At 44.0% G+C, this 26,714-nt stretch overlaps 1 protein-coding gene across 5 annotated transcripts in view; it reads right to left on the minus strand.

The window, feature by feature from the left end:
* The window catches only part of KLF12 (KLF transcription factor 12), a 258,883-nt gene that overhangs the window by 206,513 nt on the left and 25,656 nt on the right, over positions 1-26,714 (minus strand). Inside the window, exon 1 of one of the 5 annotated variants that reach the window (XM_057424026.1) lies at positions 24,201-24,245. The exons of the other annotated variants lie outside the window; for them this stretch is intronic. The gene's annotated coding sequence lies outside the window, so the exon portion shown is untranslated. Of the gene's footprint in view, positions 1-24,200; positions 24,246-26,714 lie in introns of those variants that run through there. 5 annotated transcript variants of the gene reach the window in all.

Below are 26,714 nucleotides of genomic sequence, written 5' to 3' on the forward strand. Positions count from 1 at the left end.
GCACCTCCTGTATGAAGACAGCCTGAGAAAGTTGGGGCTGTCCAGCCTGGAGAAGTAAAGGTTACGGGGAGACCTTAGAGCAGCCTTCCAGTTCTTAAAGGAAGCCTACAAGAAAGCTAGAGAAGGACTTTATACAAGGGCATGCAGTGATAGGACAAGGGGGAATGGCTTTAAACTGAGAAAGGGGAGCTTCAGCTTAGACATTAGGAAGAAATTCTTTACTGTGAGGGTGGTGGAGGCACTGGCACAGGTTGCCCAGAGAAGCTGTGGCTGCTCCATCCCTGGAAGTGCTCAAGGCCAGTATGGATGGGGCTTTGAGCAACCTGGTCCAGTGGAAGGTATCCCTGCCCATGGCAGAGGGTTGGAACACGACAAGCTTTAAGGTGCCTTCCAACTCTTGACCATTCTGCAATTCTATGAAAAGCATGGTACTATCAGCTTTCATCCCCCTTCCCCACTCTGGATTCACCTCATTAACTCTTGTTCATGAGAGGTTCATCTCCTCTGATGTTCATCTGAATACTTTGGAGAACTAAGGTCACCAAATAGGCAAAATTACAATTGACTTTTTAAAGTAATTAATTTCCAGTCACCTTAATGAACTGAATCTGCTTGCCCAGAGGCCAAATCAGTACATGGAAGGGAGTATAAATGGAAGGAGAAGGGGAGATGGAGACCACTGCTTCTGGCATGGTGAGGTGCGGGGTTTGCTAAGTCGGTCTCATTAGAACCAGATCTGGGGGACAAACGGGACAACATGGCAACTGCTAACTGTTACTGCAGAACTAAAACACATTCCAGAATTTTTACATTCTTCAATAACATCACGAACTTTGCATAGAATTTTTAAGTAACATAAGACAACACTTATGTTTTTGAATGGCATCATCAAGATAGAGAGATGTCAGGGATTCATCAGCAAGACCTCAGAAGATCATGTTCTGTGGCCCCACAATCATTTCATTTTTCTTGCAATTCTGAAATCGTCTCAGGACTCATCTACTGTTGACAGAGCTATACATTTTCTCATTAAACTTTAGTGGGATCATGCCTCAATGCAATTGCACTCATGAAACAGTGAGTGAAACAAAGAGAACTCTCCATAAAAAGGAGATGAAGAGTCCACAGGAATACTTTTATTCCTCAGCACTCTTTCCCTTTACATTACAGGCATGCTTCAAAAGAAAATTAAGTTAACCCACAAGTGCTATATAACTGTTAGATATGATGCCAACAGGCACTTTAGAAAGGCCAGTCAGTAAGAGACAAGAGACAGGATATGCTGCAATGACTTTCAGTACTTTGCTTCCATATGAGTGAACACATCCAAATCTTTACCTGCACAGTCTCTCACAGCAGATAGCACAAAAAGCATACTGAAATAATGTGTTTTATTTAAAGTAGCAAATGACAATAAATAACAATTAAACCCCCAAGATCTGCTTGCAGGCCTAGCAAAAGGGAGAAGCATCCTGGACACAGCTGCTAAGCTGATAGAGCACACATTCCCATGTTCATCTAGGAATACTGTGGTATAGTCACTACAGATGACACTTTCGTGTAAGAAAACTGATGTCTCCACGGTAATTCAAAGCTACGATTTTTACTGGGTAACATCTTAACTCCAGTCAGATACAGACCATTACCATTCTTTTCTGGACAGCATGCCACTTCTATTACATAGCAAACTTCTTTGCAATACAGCACAGTATCTTCTCCAGTCCTGTTAACTTTTCTCCAGTCAGCAGACGATTTATACCTGAAGTGACTTTATTTTTGTTGAGATATCCCATGCTGAGTTTCTGCTCAGAACACATTTTTACAGCTGAGAATTATCAGCCCTTGAATATATGGATTTCCAGTGGCATCATGAACATATTTAACTAGAGATGGTAAAAGAAATGCAGGGCTTCAGCTACTAAATATTATCAAACACCTTTACTGCAACAATATAAAATGAAATAGACAGCTCAAGGTAAAATATTATCTACAATCGCTTCCATATCTTTATCATAAAGATAAAGGCATATCTTTATGACTGCTGGCTGCAACCTTTTTAAGGTCCTTTCAGTGATAGCGCTTATCTCAGCTTTCATTTTAAAACTGAAAAAAAAACCAACCTCAAAAAAACCAACCAAAAAAGCCACAATTTCCTGCAATGAAGCACCCTTCAAACCACAGATCAAACTGCTTAATTTTAACTGTCCCAATGATTTTTCACCATCAGCTATTCATAATCCCAACTACCTTCTAACATCCGAACCACAGACAAAAAGGTATCATATACTCCAATGTTTAGAAGGGACAGCTACTCAGTGTGTGAAAGCTAAGCATTATTTGGTACCTACAAACAGAGCTGAAGATCAGAGCTAGTGCACGGGACTCAAAGCTCACAGGCATCCAGAAGAAGCCTGTGATGGGGACTTTGTGCATGGGAAGAGAGAGGCAATTCACAGAACGATCCAAGCCTTCACCGACACTTTTAAGAACTGACCAGAATTAGCAAACTGCTAATGCACCAAAAAAAGACCGATCTGAAACACAAATTCTCTGCACAAGGTAGCACACCCACAGCTCCCAAATCCCAAGGAGGACAAAATTAATCACTTGAGAAAGGCTAACAATGTTTCAGTCCTCTTAGTTAAATAAAAACTTAGTTAAACAGAGTGGGGTCAGCACCACTCTCCACACCCATCAGGAGCTGCAGAGAGGACTAAACTGCTCCTCCTGGGTCAGCAGGGTCCAAAAGCATGCTCAGCTTCTTCCAACCAGGAACAAGAGATTTCCTCTTCCAGAAGGCACTGAGAAGGAAGGGACGGTACAACTAGTTGTGCACTGAAGGTGGTCCCACCTTTCCAGAGCTGTTTCAGGCATTTGGATATTCCCTGACGCACTTTGCTGAAGTCTCTCATTCGGGTCCAGCCCCACATGCATCATGTATGACCATCATTTGCAGACACCAGATGGCCTTGCCTTTCCCTGCAATTAGACCAGATCCTTCTCCAGAGCTCCAAACCCGGCCACTAGGGCAGTAATTTCAGCAGTATGTCAAAATAAACAGATTTTCAACAGGATTTAGCCACTCCCAAAACTTCTCTGTGAAGGAAAAATATGAACAAACCAAGCACATCAGCCCTGCAACATACAGCTGCACAAGGACAGGAGTCTTCTCCAAATCTTCCAGTAGAAGAGGAAGCAGAGGAAGAAATGGCAAATGGCAGCAGTTACCTTTACGGACAGAAGAACAGCTGCAGAGTCACTTCCACACAGGAAAGGAAAAGGATGGAAAAAAAGAAGGAAAAAGCACTACAAGGATGAACATGAGAACAGAATATGCAAAGTAAAAAGGGTGGGCAAAACGATAAAGAACAGGACACGTGATGGAGGGAGAGAATACAAAAGAACTGGCATAAACTTCTACAGGTCTTTCAGTAGTTTTAAGTACTTTAAGAAGCTTCAGAATACTCCTCTACAAGGAGGAGTACAAGGTAACAATGTCAGGAAGTGAAGCGAAATCATGGAGACAAGCTGTGTCTATTGATTTTAAATGTTCTCAACTCACAAGAGCATCTTGCATATGAATACTTATGAGCAAGAGACCAGAATGGAAAGAGATACAAAAAGGTGAGCCATAAACAGAAAACATCAGGCAAACGTGAATGAGACACTAGTATGAAGATGAGTCATATATGGAAACAGATAAAAGAAACACATTCAAAGAAATTAGAGGATGGAAAAATTCAGAAAAATGCAAATTTGAATCTACTCAGCTGTAATGCTTGCGCTTTCCTTACTTTTCCAATATGCGTATCTGGCAATGTCCTGTACTTTAAAGCACAATAAAAAGGTGATAGGACTGGTAGGAATAGTTTCATTATATTAGTAATTCTGGCTATTGTGAATATTAGCAAGACAGAAAAAGGAAGTAACATCTCCCGCACCCATGCTCCCACTCTGCCTGGGAGAGCACAGAAGCCCTCCCATTACACACGTTTCTGATTCACTTGAAGATCAATTTATTGAAAACACTTTCAGTTGCTGGCAGCTACAGCAACCTCAGAGGAAGGAGTCAAACTCCACAGCCAGAGAGATCCACACCATCCTAGAGATTTTCCTGCTTTCTCCAATCCCTACCTGACTGCAGCCAATTAAAGCTGGTGATTGCTTTGAAAGCCTGGGGCTGGTTTTATTTTCTCTATTTACCTCACCCAGAACAGCAGCACCGCTATGGGTCCAGCACACTCGTATTTTTTCTGCTCTCCAGTCAGCCAACCTGTCTGGCTTGCACATCCTATCACAGAGCTCCTGGAACATGGGAACACACTGTCTCACATGGTACCAGGTTTGCAATTTGTACACCCCTTCCTGGTTTAGTTCAAAAGTTGTGCTGAAGAACACCAAGCTCTTTAGCACAACCCAGTCCTACACCTGGGTCAGGGCAATCCCAGGCACAGTTACAGGTTGGGCAGAGAAGAGATTCAGAGCAGCCCTGTGGAGAAGGACTTGGGGGTGTTGGTTGATGAGAAAATGAACATGAGCCAGCTTCAGTGTGTGCTCACAGGCCAGAAAGCCAACCGTATCTTGGGCTGCCTCCAAAGGAGCGTGACCAGCAGGTCGAAGGAGGTGATCCTGCCCCTCCACTCTGCTCTCCTGAGACTTCACCTGCAGTATTGTGTGCAGTTCTGGTGTCCTCAACATAAAAAGGACATGGAACTGTGGGAATAAGTCCAGAGGAGGGCCACGAGGATGATCAGGGGACTGGAGCACCTCCCGTATGAAGATAGGCTGAGAAAGTTGGGGCTGTTCAGCCTGGAGAAGAGAAGGCTGCGTGGAGACCTCAGAGCAGCCTCCCAGCATCTGATGGGGGCCTATAGGGATGCTGGAGAGGGACTCTTCATTAGGGACTGTAGTGATAGGACAAGGGGTAACGGGTTAAAACTTAAACAGGGGAAGTTTAGATTGGATATGAGGAAGAAGTTCTTTACTGTGAGGGTGGTGAGGCACTGGAATGGGTTGCCCAAGTAAGTTGTTAATGCTCCATCCCTGGTGGTGTTCAAGGCCAGGCTGGACAGAGCCTTGGGTGACATGGTTTAGTGTGAGGTGTCCCTGCCCATGGCAGGGGGGTTGGAACTAGATGATCTTAAGGTCCTTTCCAACCCTAACTATTCTATGATTCTATTTATATATGCATGTCTGTATGCATATATATGTATTTGTATGTATTTATACATATATGTCACCTTCGCTTACTGCTATATTTCATATCCATATACACACATATGTACAGCTAAATATATATCATGTATAAAAACACGCACTTAAATGTTCTTCAACACAACTGCTCTTGATATGCTAGCACTGAAGCAGTAAGCTGATCATGCAAAGAAATTAACTGATCCAAATCAGGACAGACTGTTATTTCTCCCATTCAACTTTACAGAACCTCTAAGCCTTTAGTGATGTGGGTGCATCTCAACACACAGATCAGTGTCTACAGTCTGCTTTGTGTGCTTTAAATACTGTCAAAACATGCATGAGGAAAAGGCTGGTGGACTTCACAGTGAAAGCTCGATGCTCTCCAACACTCCCATACAAGGAGCTAGCATCCACAGTAATTAACAGAGGAAGATGTATCCACAATCAGGCAAGTAAATAAAAAAATAAGGATGAGGAGTATTTCACATTCTTTCAGTCATTTATAGTTAATGATCTCTATGCAATACAGTCCACAGTTCTCCGGTAACAGAGCTATGCAACATGTGAATGAGAACAGGAAAGCATGAACTTAGAGATCAAACCCCAGCTCCTCCAGCTTTAAAATGAAAATAACAATCCTTTCCCTATTGATTTTTTTTTCTCCTCTTTCATTTGTGAAAAATTGATTTTTCTCGCCTGTGTTTGCTGAAGTGTCACACCTGCAGCTCACTGTTTGCTTCAATCTTCGCATTTGTTCGTCCATACCTCCAAGTAAGCTGCGTCAAACAGCACCTGGGAGCCCCTGTCCCACACTCACTGGTGGTCTTACGAAGTCTCAGAAATGTTTTCCCTTCTGTGTTATGACCAACGCATGGCAAGGCAGCTCCTGCCTTCCCAGAGGATGCTCAGAGGCTCCTCCAGCAGTCAGAGGCAGTCAGGACAAAGCCCATATCACACATTTTTGCAGACCATCTCAGAGCAGCGCCACCACCTGAGGAAGATGCAAGAGGAGCTTGTGCTCCCCCGACAGCTCCTGATAAAACAGCAGAATAACAACCCCAAGCTTGCCATGCCTGAACATCCTCAGGAAACCTGGCCCAAATAAAAACCCGAATACCCTGGAAGAAGAGAGAATCTGGGGAGGTTGAGATGCAAAGGTGGAGAGCTCTCACATAGTAAAGCCCTCACCACAGCTACTGCCTATTTTTCTCACTTCCTCAGTGATGGATTTAACAAAAAAGCCCACACCACACTTTGCCAACCTACTCAGTTCCTCCGAATACAGCTGGACTAGCTTGAAAAATGCCAGACAACTTGAGTCCTTCAGATCCTGTGGTTATAAAACTTTAAAACTGTAACATACATTTAACATTTAAAAAAGTCTAACCTTTGAAAAATTTCCAATGAGAATGACTTGGGGATTAATCTGAATAGTAATTAAAAAAATAACTTGAGGCTCAATCTGTAGTGCTGATGAAATACTAATATTTTAGCACTGAGTCCCTCCTAAGAAAAACAGAAGCTCTTAACTGCCAAGCCAGGCCAGCCTGTGTGGCAGCATTTATGATATGCACACATGTCCATTCTGAACACTTATGGCTTATTTTGCTTTTGATCTGAACCAAGACTTGCAGATGTGAAAGGCATTAATCCACTTTGGCAATCATTCTTTCATGCTAAAAAACCTGCATGTAGCACATAAAAATGGCAATTTGCATGTAATAGGCAACTGAATTTTAAAATAGCTAGCCATGTTGCAAGCTCAGGCATTTAAAAACCTACAATATATTCCTATTCCAGTATCCTCTGAGCATTAACTGTTTGGGGTTTGACTCAAGTCGAATTACTTCAAGCCCTTCCTGACTGTTGTTACTGCTTCCCCCAGCTCTTTGGTCCAGAGGCACAAATAACAAATAAGTTATGGTGAAAGCCCACAGTTACACGGCTCATTTATCAAACTGGCAAAAGAAAGGAGACCAAGTGATCGTGACACAACCAACCCATCTAAATATATCATTATAAAATTAAAAAACACATTAAAACTCTAATTATCTGTTCGGCATTCACTATAAGGCAACACATCTTGCTTATATGATACGGGAAAATTAAAGAAGGAAACTGGGTAACCCTCCAGGTGTCAAAAGGGCAAAGCTCCCACATGAGAGGACCTGGGACAACAGTCCTCTTTAAGGTTAAGTTCTAAACGGACAGCATCCGCATGGCACACTGCACTGAGACTTCCACAGTGACATCCTCCAGGACACGGCAAAGGGAAATCCATCTTTTATGTAGCTCTGACTTATTTGGTTGATTCCCAAGGAAAAATAAAAAATGCAAGCACTGCAGAGATGAATGATTCATCATTGTGCCCTGACGAATATTCAGGCCAAACAAGGATGCCAGATAAAGAGACAATCATTCCACAAACCAAGTGCAGAGTAAATACATAAAATGAGACCTCTTCCCTTTCCGAGAAGAGGAAGAAGCATTTTTCTGTAAATTCGGATCTGCTCTAAACTTGTGACAGCTCAGAAAATTCAGCATGCAACAAACCTTTCGCTGAAGCAGTAATTGGGAACAGAGGGTTTTAACACAAGACCACAAACCCTGTGTAAAAGGACGAATCTTCTGCTACTCTTGAAGCAATTAAATTGTGCTTTACGTTAGATCTAAATGCCACTAACTACCTTATTTAGGAGTTTGGTGACCCTAAGATTCAAATATAGCCAAATTCAGAGAGACAGAGGAGCTGAACTGCCCCTGCAGATGTGTCCTCTATGGAAACACCTTGCAACAAGGAGGCCACCTTTGTACCAGAGCACACTGGCTTGGGTTATCAGTCCACCCTGATTCCCAATAGAGCTGTGGTGCACACAAACCTGGTTGCTTTTGGAGGAAGCTAAACCAGAAACCCCTCTCCAGCTGCACACCAAACGCACTCCAACACCCAGAGGGGTTGTAAGGGCCTGCAATAAAAACTACTCTCATCGTTTCTGTCTGCTTCTGCTGCTCCAGATCACCTGCTTGTGTAGACGTAGCCTCCAGCACGTAGTTACGTGAGACAAGTCTACGTCTGGTAGTTTCAAGACACTGCATAAGACATATGTTTTGCTAATATTACCAATTCCGTATTTGTTGGTTATTTTATGGTTCCCTTTACTCTCCTTGACTCCTGCTGCTTCTTTGAACCACATTCACTTATTTTCCATGCGGGCATAACATTTAAGTATGCTTACAAATAATTACAACTAACCACGGCAAAGGCGCTCAAAGGCTGAAGTACTGAAGCTGAAGAATCGGGCAGCTTTTTCCCTGGGAATTAACAGTAGGTATCCTGGTAACATATAAGGAGGACACTGCCAGACTTCACCGACATCCTCTGATCAAAAAAAACCTTTGGGCAGCAGCACAGCTGAAGCCATCACCCAAGGCTCCCCTTACTGTTGAAGGGAGGGAACAGAGGCTTCTAGAGCTAAGCACAAATCTCAGGGCAATCTTCCAGGTGTGCTTGGTAAAAGGACTATCCCCAAAAGGCAACGTTCAAGTCAGGTGGTTGTAGTAGGCAGCCCTTGCACAAGCATCAGATACCACCACAAAGACTACGGGGTTACACTATGGAAGATACTTTTAAAAGATTAGTACTTAAACATAAGTATTTGCATTATGGCTACAGCACTGATATACACTGGTTTCCTACAGGTTTATTGATTAAATCATCTTACTCAAAAGGACAACATCCTATATTCCTTTTATTTCTCATCTATCTTTAAAGAATTTTTATTTTCCACTCACCTCCTCCACTATATATCTTGAATTTATAAGAGCAATACTCAGAAGCTATCTCTTAAAGCATTCAATGTCAAATGCAAGATTTTTCTTGCTACTATTTCATGTTACACCATGATGGCCTGAAGATGCTCTTTGCTTCAACTTGATTTTATTTTGTCCAACAGGCAGAACAAAACAGAGTATTGGGAATGTTCTGACCAAAATTATTTATAATCCATGAGAAGCTTTAAAAACAAGACTTTGGCCTTGCTCCTCCCTGCCCCAAAGTATGTATCGTCCTTTAGTAATGGCTGAAAATAAAAAGAACCACAACTGGGGTATGCTGCATTCTGAAAACCAAGACATAATATATATTGTCCTGGTTTCAGCTGGGATAGAGTTGATTTTCTTCCTAGTAGCTGGTGCAGTGCAGTGGTTTGGATTTGGTCTGAGAATAATGCTGGTAACACACTGATGTTTTGGTTGTTGGGAAGTACTGCTCATCCAATGCCAAGGACTCTTCAGCTTCTCCTGCTCCGCCACCAAGAAGGCTGGAGAGGCACAAGAAGCTGGGAGTGAACACAGCCAGGACAGCTGAACCAAACTAGTCATAGGGATATTCCAGAGTATTTGCTGTCATGACCAGTACAGAAACTGACGCGAATTTGCCAGAAGGGGCTGACTGCTCCTCAGGGACTGGCTGGGCATCAGTCAGCGGGTGGTGAGTAATTGTACTGTGCATCACTTGTGTTTTTTTCCTTGAGTATTATTGCTCTCTTTTTGTTATCTTCATTACTATTGTTATTGTTATTATTTATTTTAATGACTAAACTGTTCTTATGGCAAAACACAAGTTTGCTCTTTTCCTGTTCCCATCCCGCAAGAGGCAGACAACAAAAAAAAAAACCACAAAACAACAGTCCTTTTAGTCCCAGTGTTTGCTCCAAACCACGTAACCTATAAAAATTGTAAGGAGAATGCTCCCATTAAGTCTCAGCTGTGGGGATACAGGATTCAAACCTTGGTAGAAGAGGGAACTAAAACTAGCGTGGGATTTGGATCACTCTAGCAAGGTAGCCCTTGTCCTTCTGGGAGATTTCCATTCCGCACACCTCAGCTGGGAATACCGTACTGTCACTGCTGGCCTGCCTGAAATAGCCATGGTTTCCACAAGCCACCTCCTGCTGCTGTGGGGTTTATGTCTGGGGGGAAAAGGGCACAGAAAAACATTTCCCTCCAGGGATCACTTCCCACAGGCACTGGAGCTTGCTCCAGCAAGGGCCTCTTTCTGAAGGGCAGAGAGGGAGGGAAGTGGCAGTATCAGTGAAGGCAGTCCCCCTGCTGTAGACCAGGTGGTGGCCTTGAGTGAGATCAGTCTGGGAGACCTGTGTTGTCAACACTGACTTCATTAACGCTGTGCTCCTGTTCCCTCAGGGTAGCCTGTAAGTTACCTGAGGCCAACCTGCTCCCGCTCCAGCACTTGCTGTCCCTGCTTCATAACATCAGCAGAATCGCGGCCACGACCAAGATGTCAGCCAGGAATCCGGCCATCTGTTTGTCACCGAACCTGCTCAGCCCTCCCCAGAAGCTGCCCCTGGGTGTCCTGGTGCAGGAGACAGGGAAGGTGCACTGTGTTCACTGGATGGCTACAGCCTCCCCAGCCCGCCGCAAGTTTGCTGCTCAGAGGGCCCTGGCTGCCTCCTCCCGTCAGCAAAGCCATGGGGCAGCACCCAGGAAGAGCAGCCCCACGGCTGCACGTTCCTGCACAGAAATGTGGGTCAAGCTGAGAAAGGCTGTTTGAGCCCGTACCAGCCCCCTCGGTGAAACCAGGGGTTTGCTGTGTGCAGGTCACGCAGCTCATGGAGTTCCTCATTGACCACCAGGAGGAACTTCCTGGGGAGGAGGTGGCCGGGCTGGCCAGTGAGGGGAACGAGGAGCCACCAGCACCGCAGACGGCACCAGAAACAGCAGAGGTTTGTGAAGTGTACAAACAGCATGACAACAAAAGCCTCCCCCCTCACAAGGTGGGGCTGCTGCCGCAGAGACAAGCACGGTCATCCACCAGCCTGCAGCTCTGCCAAAGTGCAGAGCAAGGCTGATGCAGGTTGGCCATCACACTTTGTGCGGTGATCCCACCACAGCTGGCACAGCTGAGCTGAGCAAACCCATCCAAGGGATGTGCCTTTCAGAGCTAGGGTAGCAATTGGGCAGGGAGGTCCTTGCCCCCTGCTAACTTACACATTGCCGTTGCAGGTGCCTCCTGTGGCTCCCGAGAGTGAACACCTCAAGAGCTGTTCCAGGGAGAGAAGGTAAAACTACCTAGCTTTGCTGGGTTCAAGGTAGCCATGACGTCACCTGTCTAACTATACTATTGAATGGAAAGGTTACCAGGCTCTTCACGGGACATCACGAAGCTGTCGTGGTTTAAGCCCAGCCGTTAACTCAGAACTACACAGCCGCTTGCTCACTCCCCCCAGTTCTTCCTCCCCCTGCTCTCAGAGGGACGGGGAGGAGAATCAAAAGAATGTAACTCCCATGGGTTGAGATAAGAACAGTCCAGTAACTAAGGTATAACACAAACCACTGCTGCTGCCACCAATAATAATAATGATAAAGGAAATAACAAGGGAAGAGAATACAACCGCTCACCACCCACCAACCGATACCCGGCCCAACTCAAGCAGTGATCTGGCTCTTCCGGGTAACTGCCCCCAGTTTATATAGTGGGCATGACGTGCTGTGGTATGGAATACCTCTTTGGTCAGTTTGGGTCAGGTGTCCTGTCTCTGCTTCCTCCCAGCTTCCCCTCCTCCCTGGCAGAGCATGAGACTCACAAAGTCCTTGGTCAAACTAAACATTACTTAGCAACAATTAAAACCATCAGTGTTATCAGCACTGTTCCCAAGCTGAAAGTCAAAAACACAGCACTGCACCACCTACTAAGAAGGAGAAAAATGACTGCTACTGCTGAACCCAGGACAGAAGCAATGAGCAACCTGTGAAGAGGGGAGCGACAGGCAACCCCTTATTAAGAAAAGAAAGCTGGCAACTGAGCTGTCAGGGATAGGCAACTGAGGGAATTCAAGCAGGGGAAGAAGAAAGAGGCACCCAGGTATGTAGCAGACCCCGTTTTCCATCTTTCAAAGCTCTGAGTATAGGAAACATCCCTGAGGTGCACGGGATGGTCCTAGACTAGAGGCATGCACATGCCCTTGGTGGAACATGGATGTCAGGTGCCTCTCTCCTGTGCTAGAAATGAACCCTTTTACAGCAAAATAGCCAGGGGTCAAATCCTGCCTGCTCCTGCCCTCATGGCTTCATCAGCGCTCTCTGGCTCTGCCCTTGTAGGTGCCCATTTACTGCTTGGATTCCCCAGGTGAGCTCTGCCTCCTAGGCTTCCAGTTCTACCCCACAGCCCCAGGACCATCTCAGCAGCATTGAGGACAGTGTCACCACCTCCTTCTGCTCTGGATGGAAGGCTCCACCAGCTCACCCCAGAGCCAGAGCAGCGCCCTCAGACTCAACCCAGCCCCTGCAGGAGGCCTTGCTGGCTCACTCATCAGCTCTGCCAGCAAATGCCCACCTGCCGGCACCTCCCCAGGTGGGGAGCTGGCCTCTGGACTCCATCTACACATGGCCATGAAGATCATCTGAGTGGGACAGAGGGCACGACACTTATGCTGGGCCCCTTGTTTATTACTATGTTTGTTACCATGTTTGTTGCTGTTATTTATTACAGTGTTTATTATTGTGTTCATTACTATGTTTGTTACTATTATATATTATTATATATCACTATCATATATTACTGTATGTATTACTGTGTTTATTATTATTACTATGTCTTTTCAAAACAAAGTTTAGGATATATTTAGGATATAGTTTAGGAAACACATGATAGGATATATTTGGGATAAAGCTTAGGAAACACATTATAGGATAGTATTTATTTCACATTGTTTGACTACACAGGTCATAGGATCCAGCTAGGGCTGGAAAGGATTTCTAGTAATTCCATGTAATGTCACAAGACTACTCTTAGAGTGACTTTTCAGCTACATAAGTAAAAAAGCAGAAAGAATTACTAAAGTCCTATCTCTCTACCTTGCCATTTGCATCCTGCAGAATGCAAAATAGAAAAGGAAGTATATAGAGAGAGCCTATGGATTAGGAAAAAAACGACAGAAAAAGACTTAAGAATGCAGAAGAACTACTACTACACCTTGAAAAAGATTCAAATAAGCTTTGGAAGAGTACTGGCCTGCTATTGGAATACAGCTGCCTATATTAGGCACCTGTTAAGGTCCAGAAGAGAAAATGGTGTCTAAAAGAAAATGTAAACAGGCAGCAGACAGCAGTTTTGAATTGCATCCCCTGTGTTTTTATTGGCAACTGCCCATGGTGGGTAGAGGGATGCTGAACGAAAAAAAAAAAAAAGAAGACCAGCAAAAAAGCCCCAACACAAAAAAAAAAAAAAAACCAAAATCCATTTTTAGGGGCGGAGGGGGAACCAGATCCCTCTGCACTCAAAAGTGAGAAACACCAACTCTCAAGATCTCGGCGTGATCTACCACAGATGTCCCAGTGTATATTGTGATACTTTATAAACACAAGACTATTTAAATGCCATTGAGAAATGACAGCAGGCATCCCAGTCATCTGCAAACAAAGCCGTCTCAAATTTGAGTATCAACAAAGTGATTTGGTTGTAATATGGCAGAGTGACTGACAAGTGCGTATTCCCCTTGCATTTGCCGGAATACATTGTACAGACCACCTGCAGTTCTCAGCATTTCTCCACATGTAGTATTGCCTTCCTGAATTTTCTTACCATTTACACACAGAAATAAAGTGTCAAATGTATATCTGGGCAGTTTCTGTATTTGCATGAGTCTCTTCACTTTTTATTCCTCTCTCCATCTCTGGGTTTCACTTCTCTCTCTCTCTCTCTCTCTGATACTTACCTGCCCAAGGAGTCAAAAAGGTCATGCAATGGTTGCACTTGTATAAGTCTTTTCTTTCTCCCAGAAACTTTGCTGTTTCTCCTCAGAAACCTGAGGAGACACATCCAAGTAAAGGTCTTAACAAGGAAAAAACTTGAAGCAGTACACTGCTACTTCTTCTAATCTGAGAAACAAAAGCACTACTTTTGCCCAGAAGGCCACTGGTCGCTATTTCTGTTATCTAGCTATGCTTTTATTCCAACCTTCTTCACGTTCAGTACCAAAGCCCCAAACCTCTTGGCCATGTTGCCATTGCAGAGATTCTGTTAGGACAAGAATCATTTAAAGATTGTCGGTAGCTTCTCTTTATGGAAAGGAGATTATTTTCTGAAAGCCCTGTCCAACCTGGCCTTCAACACTTTCAGGGATGGGGCAGTCACAACTTCTCTGGGCAACCTGTCAGCCTTCTCTTCTCTGAATGATTATTTGGGCCCCTATTCTCATTCTGTCACAGCTGCAATTGCTTTTAGTGGGAGCCTTCCCAAACTTCCACACTCTAAATTATCAGAAGGATAATATGAATCCCTATTATACAGCTAGAAAAACTCCTGCAGAGGAGTATGTGACTGGGTATTGGGTTTCATCTGAAAGCACAAGTTAACTTGTTTTCTTCTCACCCACCCTTGTCCATAATTCATGTCCCTTCCTTTAAGAAAACCCCTGCATTACTCAAGGCAGAAGATTACTGAAGACATCACTAAAGAAATGGACCTGATTACTGTACACTTTTATGGCTGATCAGACTGTTCTTCCAGGCTTTCATTAACTACAGAGATAGCCTGGTAGTCCTAAGCCACCAGACATTTTTCTCTCACTGAAACTGGGAATGTACTTATTATAATATACTATAAGCACTTCTATTTTAAACATCTTCTTGTCCTGGTCAGCAATGCAACAACCTTTTCAGAGGTAAACAGTGAAAAGTAGAAGTATGTACAGGGTGGAATGGCTTTTGCATTATTCATCCCAAACTATTTGCACATCTGCAGAGTAACTGAGAGGAGGGAGTACACAGGGGCTGTCATTTGGCCCTGTAGCACCCAGGGTGTATTATCCCACAGGATTCCTTCATTCCATGAAAGAAGAGTAGAAGAAAACAGAAAGCATCAGAGGAAGGGCTCACTGAGGTCTTGCTGACGACCAGGATCAATAATTCTTTAGTACAAACCTTGAGAACCTTGAGGAAACTCCAAAGACAGATAAAAGCTGCACTGCTTTACTTTGTGTTCACACACAGCCTTCTGCTAGTATGATCCCGTCAAGATGCAAACTACTTGGTGAAACTTGTGTGGCCTTCATGGAACATCACTGCTGCTCTTCCATGATTTTTCCACCCACTTCGTGCCTTTTTTGCATAGCAGACATCCCCCCACTCTTTCTGGCATATATGCCATTGGTCTGTTCCAAGGGGCTGCCCAAAGGCCTCTGATATCATGAAAACTTCTGAAATGAGGCAGCAGAAACACAACATGGGCAGTGTTACAGACTGAAGCTGGCCCTTAGCTGGCATACTTAAGCATTGGTTCACCAAAACTAGGCATATTCAACCAAAGCTGGCATACTTAAGCATTGGTTCACTTAACTAGTTCTGCTCCCTACCCAGTGGTCTGCCACAGGGGGAAGCTTCTCTCCTGGATTTGTATTTCATTACACTCTGCCAGGGGAGGCTCTGGATTTCCTTGAAAAGGTACATCTCTTCTAATTAAGAATTTACAACTGATCCCATTTCAAGATCCCTCTTTCCCTTTGATTTCTCATTTGCTGGCTTGTCTGAAGATGAACAAATTGGTAACCAAGTCCAGTGGGACAAGATACAGAGCTGAAACCCGTGCTCTTCTGCAACCTCAGCTGGGCAGAGAGTAAAATCAAACTACTTGAAGAGGTCACATCCTTTTCTTTCATGATTGTCCCGGTTTTGACTGGGACAGAGTTGATTTTCTTCCAAGTAGCTGGTGCAATGTAGTGGTTTAGATTTAGTCTGAGAATAATGCTGGTAACACACCAATGTTTTAGTTGTCGCTATATAATGCTTACCCCAATCAAGAACTTTTCAGTCTCATTCTCTGCTAATGAGGAGGGGCACAAGAAGCTGGGAGGAAGCAGAAAGAGGACACCTGACCCAAACTAGCCAAAGGAGTATTCCATACCACAGCACATCATGCCCAGTATATAAACCGGGGAGATTCACCCAGATGGCCCAGATCGCTGCTCAAGTCAGTCTGGGTATTGGTCGGCGGGTGGTGAGCAATTGTATTGTGCATCACTGTTTCTTGGTTGGTTTGTTCATTTTCCTCTTCCCTTTACTTTTATATCTCTCTCCTTGTTATTCCCTTATTAGTAGTATTATATTGTACTTTTATAGTTGTTAAACTCATCTCAACCCATAGGTTTTACATTCTTTCAATTGTCTGCCCCATACACAAATTTTAGGTGATTAATTTGGAAAGTTTCACAATTGCAGAAACCAATGCACTAAGAGGTAAGCCTCTCCAGTTATGTTCTGGTGCCCCCCCTTTTTTTTTTCCCGGATCTAGGAACACACAGGCAAAAGAAACCATGTGAGTTCTAAAAAGGGTTAAGTGAATTACTAGTATATTTAAATTGTCTGCTCTAGGGAGGAAAAAAATATCATGCAGTTATAAAACAATCCCAAGGCAACCAACCATAAAGAAAGCAAAACGTAAAAGGTACGAAGATATTTAAACAAATGGAATTAATTCTTGTCCTTTGCTCCATAGTATCTGAGCACCTTCCAAATGGATATAAAGAAACATAACTAATATCTGTCATCTTAACCTTAGTCCCAAGTCTTTCCTGGGAAATAACACACGTGCAGCGCAGTGTTTGGGGGATTTGGGGTTATTTCATTCTTTTTGTCCACTACACGCATCTGCACATTTGTTTATCCTTAGCCATGAGAACATGGATGATTTGAGAATAATCTCAGGGAAGAGGGATGGAGCAGCAAGATCTAGAAGAGTCTGAGCATCATTAAAAGGAAATAGCTGCTTTGTAGCAAGAAACCAGGAAGTCAAAAAGGAAAAAAGAGGAGATGAAGCTTATTTTATCCAATATGTCTGGCTTTATAAAAATTAACATGTGCATCTTCAGTTTCCTAAAAGACCAGGAAAAAGCAACATGGTCAGGAAGATCCAGCTTTTTCCAGGTTTTTTAATGGTTATAAGAAACAATCTCCTGAACACACTCATTTCAACTAGCTCTCACCATAAAAGCAGTTCCTCTTACTTATTTTTTTGTTAGCATTTTATGGCCATCACAAACTAAGTATCTGGAAACGTACCTCAGAGCTTCTAAATTGTTTTCCACATACTGCACAAGGAATGCTTTGCCCCCTCCTGTATTCTTGCCATTCGCAAAACAGTCCCAAAATTCCCACTGTTAAGGATCTGTGAACCAACAAAAAGTCAGAAGTCTCCTGCTGCAACACTGACACGTTCAAACCAGAAACAGCCCCAAACAGGAAGACACAACCACAAGGTTATATGATAACAACCACCAGCACTACCCAAAGGGGTCACTTAGGAAGGCAAGTAATTTAAACGTAATCTGTCAATTGGCTATCCCACCACAGATCCAAACACTTAGAGAGGATGCTCCTAAGACACAGCATTATTTTTTCTTCTGCCTCAGACTTCAGGGCAGGTAGGAGAAATCACTCTGGCGTTCTAAAATACAAGTCCTCTTCTGGTCTATGAGACTCTTTGCGAGTTCTAGATCTCTAAGCCGGAGCCCAAACCCAAACAGCCCTCAAATACCTTTCTGAAGGTAAATACAGCCAAAAGAGAAGCTTATCAGAGAACCTGACAAACTTTGTTTAGGAGGAAAGAAAAACCCCTTGTGAGAGTGTATGCTACTTCTAAAAACCACTGGCTCGTGCTTTCACAGGTAGCTGTCATCCACTGAGGCTGGACCAGCAGCACACGGGGACAGCAAACCTCCTCCTTCCCGCTGGACAATGTCTAAAGACATGACAAGGTATGAGACTCCAGGTCCAGTCCCTCCCCATCACATACCTCTAACACCCCTTGTCTCTCAAACATATCAGTCCTCTGAGCCTGCTGAGTTCTCATCTTCTCTGATCCAAATGAACACTACCATGTCTTTGCACTCAACCACAAGTTCTTGACTTGTGACACAGCAACAAGAAAGCAAATCCAGGCTTCTTCACCCAGAGAAGGTGCTCCACCAACCCAGTTTGGACACACACAAGCATGAAGGAGAAAGGCGGTCTGACCGCCAGTGCACCCCTACCTCCCTAGCAGAGCTTTCTTGGGCTACTGCAAATCCTCTGGGCTTCACTTTATCAGCTGTTGGAGTCTACAGACAAAACCAAAGAAAAATAAATATAAACCAAAACCTGCACCATCAGTCAGGATTTCCAGAACAGGCTGGGTTTCTTAGAGGTTAAACACCCAACTTGACATCTTAAAGTGGTTAGATTTTGCATCTTTAAAGCTTGTCGTTAAGGCTGGAAAGCACATAAGTGAGAAACTTGAAAGACTCCAGCTTTCAGGAGGTGTGGGTGTCAATTCAAAATGGCACTCTGAACTTTAGTTCTGCTGTAGAGACATTACAAGACTAATTTGTTGTAACAGAGGTAATGGTATCACAGCCCCCTACATATCTGCACTTGTTTTCCAACTCAGCAGCTTCAAATCTGTATCACAGTGAAGGGAGAGGGAAAAACCAACGGTTTTAGGCACTTCTCCTGTCTAGTAAATTTACAAACACAAGGCGGCTGCTAGAAACTCTTCCCTGAACTCCCCAAAAGACAAAAACCAATCAAGCTGCAAAATTCATTTCTTAGCATATAAATTACAATGCTCAATGATCCCCTCTGTTCATAAGACGCCTATGCACAAGGGGTTTGTGCTGTGCTCTACAGTAAACAGAGGTCTGGGCAAATTCAGGAAGTCCAAAGCTCCCTGTGGAAAATGTGTTGCTAATAATGCTAATGTGTTGCTAATAATGCTAATATGCTCTCTTTTAATACAAAAAGGACTCCAGCTCAAGTAATTTCGCTCATCACAACAGCAGAAGTATCAAAGAGAAAGAGATTATTAGCTGATCCCAAGAGATTTATTACATGATATGCCAACCAAAGCCACATAAAAAAAAAAGTACGTAATGGATTTCCACATTCTCCACAAACACATCACGAGACTGCCATCATCACTTCTGCAACCCATCAAGACATTTTATGAAAGCAACCACTACATTTAAGCAAGGTGACATGAATCTAGACCACCCCTAACTGCACATTATATGCAAACGCCGTGCCAGAGCAAGGTATGATATAAAAAGGAGCTAATCTAGTTACTCAGTTACAAAGCAAACCAGACTGGAGCTCTTTGTTCATCCCTCCCCAGCTGAAGAGTTCACCACCCGCCCAACCCACATGCCATGCCTGTAATTCAACCCCAGTGGTGACCAAAACAAGCTCAAGTCTGCACTTTCCCGACCTCTGAGGAAGCAGATAACACCAGTCAAGTTCAGAATTAACTGTCTGCTGCATTTCGTCAGATTTCCCTCTGACACAGGATGCCAAGAAGCACCAAGTAAGACCCAAACTATAAACGTGCAACAGCTTACCTCAGGCTGCCCCCCACCCCTGTGCTTTCCTTTCTGCACTGATTTCATGCACAGTGCTTATGCAATTCATCTGCTGAGCTTGTGGCAGGTTAGCAAAGGGCTGCAGGGCCAAGCTGCCCTTTCTCTGACTCCCAGGGAGCAGCAAGCAGAGTGAGGAGCAATGCCATGGGCACACAGCAGCAGCAGCACAGTGCACTGAGCTTTGGCAACCTGGCACCTAGCCCTGCGAGGATCAAGGCAAGCCTAGCTCAGAGCCACAAAACGGCAGAGATCTCAAGAAAGTCAATATGTGTATGGAAGAACCAACAGGCAGGACTGAACCTGGTACCACAAAGGTTCAGCATCTTTTAATCATTCATAGTAATGCACCAGAAAAAAATCAAAACTAGAAAGAGTGAAGAGATAAGTAGGCTGCAGAATGTAAAGCCAACAAAGGGAACAAAACTTCTTTTTGAAGTTGACTAATACCACCTCTTATGTGGAATAACATAGCAGTTTAAATGCTAAATCCATGCCTCCATCATGACAGAGAAACAGATTTGAAGTAGAAAATCTTCACCAAAAGTTCTTCATTTATCTTTGGCAATTTAAACCACTTTCACATAGATCATGTTGAGAAGGCAAAACTGACTGACACTTTGTTTCCCAATAACACGTCAGCCAAAAATCCTGTCTCTCCAGCCTCATTTATTATTGTAGCCAAAACTGGAACTTCACTTCTGGTGCTTTATGTATAAATATTACCCACCTACACTGGAAAACACACATCACACTGGGATAAATTCAACCCTGACCGAGGTGCGTAACTACCAGGGCTTTCCCTTCACTTAGATAAACAAAGTAAAAATTACTGCAAAAATTGGAGTTTCTTCACCAGTTTCAATCTAAGTTCCAGGGGGGGCTGCAAGTGAGATGTATTTATGGGGCACTCAAATGATTATGAAAAGACATTATTTCAGCAGTTGGGCTAACACAGCCTAGCATTTTCAGAAAGCATTTCAAAACAAACCCAAAACCACTTAATTTCTGCAACGAAACTACTTACAGAAGAGGTCTTTTAACCCAACGAAGCAAGCAGCAGAATCAAGCAGATTTCTACTGAAATAAACCAAAACAGTAGCCTTCTTTCCCCACTTCTCCCCAACATAAGTTTCATATTAAAAAAAAAAAAAAAAAATCAAGAAAAAAAAAACAAAACCCCACAATAAATGCTGGCTTGGAATTATTTTATCTTTAATCCCTTTCTGTCTTACAACAACTATGACCGATGCAGAACTGGAAACTGTTATAGTTATTGGGAGACACAACTCGTGTCTCCTTCACAGTCCTGATGCCATTTAGATTTTTTAACCCAAGCTTTCAGCAGCAGTGCCCGCTATTCATAACGAAAGCCACGGTGGAACCTTTCAGAGCTGCTGACAGTTGTGGTTACCCCGCTTCTTATAAACACGGTGGTTTCCTGCCAAGGCTCCCTGCTACATCAGGTTGACTCATGGCATCCTTCACCATCATGACCCCTGAACGCAGTAATGCCACAACTCTGTCTAGTTCCATTAACTACATGTCGCTGTGAGACAGCACTTCTGTGCCTTGCTCCAAAACAGTCTGCCTCTTCCCTAAGCCAGCTGAGAGGCTGGTAGCACGTTCCTCCTTCAGGCTGCATAGAGTTAATAGCATTGTCATGTTTTTGTAAGTTTTCACCAACTGCCCGCAATACAAAGCTCACAGTACACATTTAAACACACTGTGGTGGCAAGTATGTAATCCTCACAGCAGGATGCTATGTGCTATTTACACGTGCAGATACAAACACGAGATAAAGCTCTTGACTAAGTGAACAACAAAGAACAAAAGCTACTTTTTTAAGTGAATTAAAATAGCAAGCAGAGCATCTTATCGCTCTTTGGTGATAGTGTAGTGCATACATTTATTGCACAGCAGGACATTAGAATGTGTTTTCCAATATACTGATAAATTATGAATGATGTGTGTCCTCCTTCTGGTAGTACCACATTTCTGATCACCTTTGCAGGACTGAGTCACCTAATAGGAGTCTTGGAATTCCTGACCTTTACTTGGTCAAACTATTTCCATTTTGTTGTTTGAATCAAGGATTCTGCCTGCAGTGATCCCTGGTCACCATTTCATCTATCCACAGTGAACCGGCCAGTTCAACAATGGCACCACAGAGCCTAACACCAAGCCATGCACACATGAGGCTGAGAGCAGCTTCTCTAGATGACAGATCTTGAGGTGCCCTTTCAACACTTCTGGCTGAGTTACTTCCAGCCCCTTCAGATCACTCCTTTTACTAAAGCCTCAACAGGGTTGAAATGGTGATGCTGTCAATCAGCAAGAAAAAATCTCTGCTGCTGGGGGAGCAAAGGGAAGAAAAATAAAACCCATCCTCCCTTGCTTGCTCTGTACCAGCACCTCCAGCTGCCTTGGTGCACTGTGTCAGTGGATGAAAATAGAAGGGCTTGACAACTTTGCTGGCTCCCTCAAAAGGGACAGTTGGCAGAAGCAGAAAAGGGCGCGTTTATTATTTTTTCCCCCCCCCCCCCCCCACCCCAAGTCTGAATGTTTGCTTTCATTTTGACTGAAAAAATTGCTTTAGAGAAAAAAAAAAAAAAAAAAGAAAAATCCACACATCTTCCCACTCCTGGCAAGTAAGAAACCTTCATGGGTGTCATCTGGTTCTGCAGAACCTGATCTTCCCTATGAGAAAAAATAAAAGACTGCAGAGATAACCTTCAAGCAAGCATGTAGTGAGGCAATGAGCTACAGAAATGCTCCCAGTGCTGCTGTTGTACCTTGCTACACTGCTTTCAGAGCGAAAGTGTTCCTGTTCGTAAAACCTGGGACAACCCCGAAACTGACAAGCATACCTAAATTTTACACTGCTGCTATTTTGCCACAGTGCAGAGAGACTCTGGAGAGGCAGACTAGCAAGAGATGTAAAGAGCCATGGGGCACACCAAAATCCCACAGGACAGTTAAGAAAAACCTGCAAGAGTGGAAGCACCCAACACACCTCAGTGCAAGAGTGGATGCACCCAGGAGTTGGAGGAGATGGAGGGAGATTTAGCCTACTAAAGAATACAAAATACTCAAACCAACAACTTAAATAAGCTTTCTTAAATAAACTTAAGTGCATACTAACAAGAAGAACATCTGTGTCTGTAGCTTTGCTCCAGTAAGACCATCAATCACTAGGGGATAATTGAGGATCAATGCTTTGCATCTCAACACACAAATCACCGCAGAGCGCAAGCATCTGTGATGCATCACAACTTCACAGCCCTGCCTCTGGACAAAGCCCAAAGAGCAACACTGCCACGGCTGCATCCCCACCCCAACAGCCCAAGTTTGCAGAGATGCAATTCGAGGGACTGCAGCACCTCACTCGCGCACACCAAGCCAGAGAGGAGCAACCTGGAATAGTGTTTACAGATCAGGTGGCACAGTCAACACACTTCTGTGGCCTATGACCTCTCCACACCTTAACATGATCACATTACCAAGGACATGAATCACCTGTGTAAGATTTTAACCAGAGCAAAGGTGTGGTCACCCTGCACACAAAAAACATCACTGCTCATGCAGTGGTCACTCATCAATGCCAGTACAAGAGGAGGTTTCATAAGGCAAAGAGGTTTGAACTGAATTTATGCAGAAGCCTAAATTAAACATCTCAGTACCACAAAGGTCACTCTCCAAATCATCTCTCCCATTCCACATGTTTCAGAGCCGTTGCTAAAGCTGCTAGGTTTTGTAGCCATAGGCCTTCATACTCTGTCCTATCTCAAAAGGACCCTTAAACTGTTCTCATCTTAGAAAGCAAACAGGACTAAGATAACTGCGGATGGCACTATTGCTTTTGGTTTGCTATACAGACTAGGCCTATCGATCCAGTAACAACTTTACCATAAGCAGCTCAGAGGTCCCAGTCTCCACACCAGCAAAAATTGTTCCCAACATCCTGTCTCACACTGAAGAACTGACATGCAATCATGTCAGAGCTAGTGATCATTTTTAAGACTTGGACAACAGTCTGTGGCTACCTGCACCAAGCTGAAACTGTGGTGGAAGCCATCTGTCTGCAGAGGACTAGTGGGGTGACATATACATGGAAGCTGGCCCCATCAGGGATCATCTTTTGGGCCTGTTGCTGTTGACTGGTGAGGACCACAAAAAAGGGGTCTTTTCTACCTCAGATGAGCCATTTGCAGACCTCTGACAAAAATAAACCAAATAAAGCAGATATGTTGCCAAACGGCAAGTAAAACACAGTAGACAGACCACCAGAAAAGCAATGGGAAGATCCTGAAGTACAGAACTGCAAATTAGAGGTAGCCCAATGCAAAGAATGAAAAGCAGATGGAGCCCTTACACTCAGCACTACCGCAACACACCTGGAAGAATTTGTGGGAAGAAATCCTTCTTTAGTTTTTTTAAGCTAAATTACTTTTAGCTTTGCTGTCTGGCCTGCACACAGTAAAGAGACAAATCCAACTGAGTAGAGCAACTACCTCAACTTGTGCTTACAGGCAAACCATCACAAGAAGGGGTTTTCCTAAAGGAGGTATTTCTACCTTTAACAAAACAAGCATTACTTACCCTAATGCTTCAGGGGTACCCCCTGAGAGCAGTCTTCGGCATAGCTGCTGACTTCTGTGAACACTTTCACAGGTTGCACCTTTTCTGTGCAGGCTTCTGAGTGCTCTGTGCTTCGCAAGAAACCAATCCCAAACTGACAGCACAACGGCACAGGTGGAGATTTCAGGAGCAATTCATTTAGTAGGTTATTTGCAGATGAGTGCTACCCAGAGTCAGGACAAACACAGCCCAGAATGCAACACAACTCCAGCCACATGGGCTATCAGACCAGCATGGGATGACTGCAACACCAAGGTGAAGGAAGCATTGCACACCACTGTTACCGAAGGAATGCACACATGGGGATAGCAGCAATTAAAAACTACAAAGGTGCTGCAAGTTCCCCGCTAAGGAGTCATTTCACACCAGTCACACCCATAGCACACTGAAATGGCTCAGTGGCCTGAAATTATGCAAGAGAGAGAATCCCAGTCTGACATTCCAACTGGGCCAAGACAGCTGCGATGAGTGAGAGCACTCAGGAGAGGGAATGGAGCTCCTCGAGGAGGCAGCAAGTCAGGCTGGCCAACCTTGCCAAGCCCACATCTCTACATGCTTCGGGAAGCACAAAACACGTACCTCGTGCTTGGAGGAGCCAGGGGGGAGATGACACTGGATCTCCAGAGCACACAGCGCTCTGTGTGAGGGAGCGCAGCAATGTCAGCCTCAGCAGAACCTGTCGGCTTGCCTGCTCCTACAGCTGTGCACTCAGATTGCCCAAAACCCATGTGGCAGCACAGCCCTGCTCCCGGACACGCGATGATGCGGTTGCCTCACTGAAGGTGCGCATGAGCCATTTATGCTGATCCAGTCACTCAGTGATCTGTTTTCTCTTTGCCACCTGAAACAGCCCAGCTGACAACTGGAGATACTGCATGGAGGAAGGTATGGGCTATGGTTTCCCTGCAGTCTCCAGGAAAAGTTTGGTTACACTTCTCATCAGTGCACCAGTCTGCTGGTGCTCTGCCCAGAATACCAAACCCACCAACTGGTACTGGATTACCTTACCAGGGAAACCTGAACATGAACTTAAATTACTGCTTAATCAGTGCTCTAAAAATAGTTGAGGGGGAAGGGTCCAACCACAGGGAAAAATAAGCTTCCTAGAAGAACAATGCTCTGGCAATCACCTCCCATTCACAGCGCAAGGAAGAAGAAATATATCCTTTATGAACTGCTCTTGGGAATAAGGGAAATTCATGAACTTGCCAGACAAACTTTTCAGAGGGAGGAGAGGAAGACAACCGTTTCATGCCCCTTCACCCAAGACTGAATACACTTACAGACGGGTGAAGGGAAAATGTGAGGGAATAAACCTGATTTAGCAAGAGATGGACTAGAAGGAGTAAAGAAACTTAGAGAAAAGTCAGCATTTTGTTGAATAACCCCACTAAATCATGGAAGAGAAAGACAGTAATTTAGAGCTAAAGGAAAAAAAGGGCGAGTAAAGAGAAGATTTACACATGCATGTGAACATACTACCTTAGTATTTGACTGATTCGACAACCATCTCTTGCATATTATGCAAATTGAGTTTTCAAGAAACCTTTATCCTTTACTCAGGCCTTGTTGTGGGGATACATCAAGGACCACATATATAGCACTCCCTTGGGGTTGTCTTTATTCAACATTTTCTGCATTATCCTCCTAAACCAACAGGAGGATAATGCAGAAAAAAGGCTACCTCAACTACTCAACTTGTGCTACAAACTAAGGCTGGATTTCAGCTCACCTAATGTTAGCTACCTAAACACTTAAGCTAACGTCCAAAGCTCCCTCTGTAGTCAAGGAAAAAAGACAACCACTTCAGACCACAATTTATCCTTTTTCAAGATCCATTTCTGATATCTACAGATATCTCTGACTGTCACTGCTGATGGAGGACATCTAGGCTACTAGGTTAGACCTGATACTTAGCTACAGTGACTGAAAGTGCGGCAACAACTTTCACCTTTGCAGCCTGCAAGGTAACAGAACTAGCTAGCACTAGAAAGAGAACAACCTAGACAAAACATCAGTTGCACAAAATACTTAGGACTTAAATTCCTCAGGGGACAAAAAGAGGGATGCAGACACAGGTCAAGGACTACTAGTGGATGCATCTTTAATGTTTACATCTAAGGCCTGTTCTTCAAGTCAAAATTAAGTAAAACCCATAGAGGTTGTATAGTTTCGTGGTGAAGCATGCTTGGCACTTAACATCTTTTCTGATGTGTACAAGCACGGAGCACGGTGAGAGACATCTGCCATCACCAGCACACCTTCCTGCAGCCTGCACAGGAGAGACCGCAGGACTTGGCTCTGGCTGATCCCCACTGACAACATGAAACCTTTCAAGAACGCTGCCAAAAACTCAGTGTAAGAGGATGAAGACTAATGGTGACTGCACAGAGAGGACAGTAAAGGAGAAATATGTGCCATTGGCCTCACAAAGTATTTCCAGTTCTCTGCAGCATGGCAAGGGTACTTGTGAGT

Source organism: Pezoporus wallicus, unplaced genomic scaffold (assembly GCF_028554395.1).
Source record: "Pezoporus wallicus isolate ANWC-B61680 ecotype Strahan unplaced genomic scaffold, APGP_CSIRO_Pwel_v1 contig_16, whole genome shotgun sequence".
NCBI classification, from domain to species: domain Eukaryota; kingdom Metazoa; phylum Chordata; class Aves; order Psittaciformes; family Psittacidae; genus Pezoporus; species Pezoporus wallicus.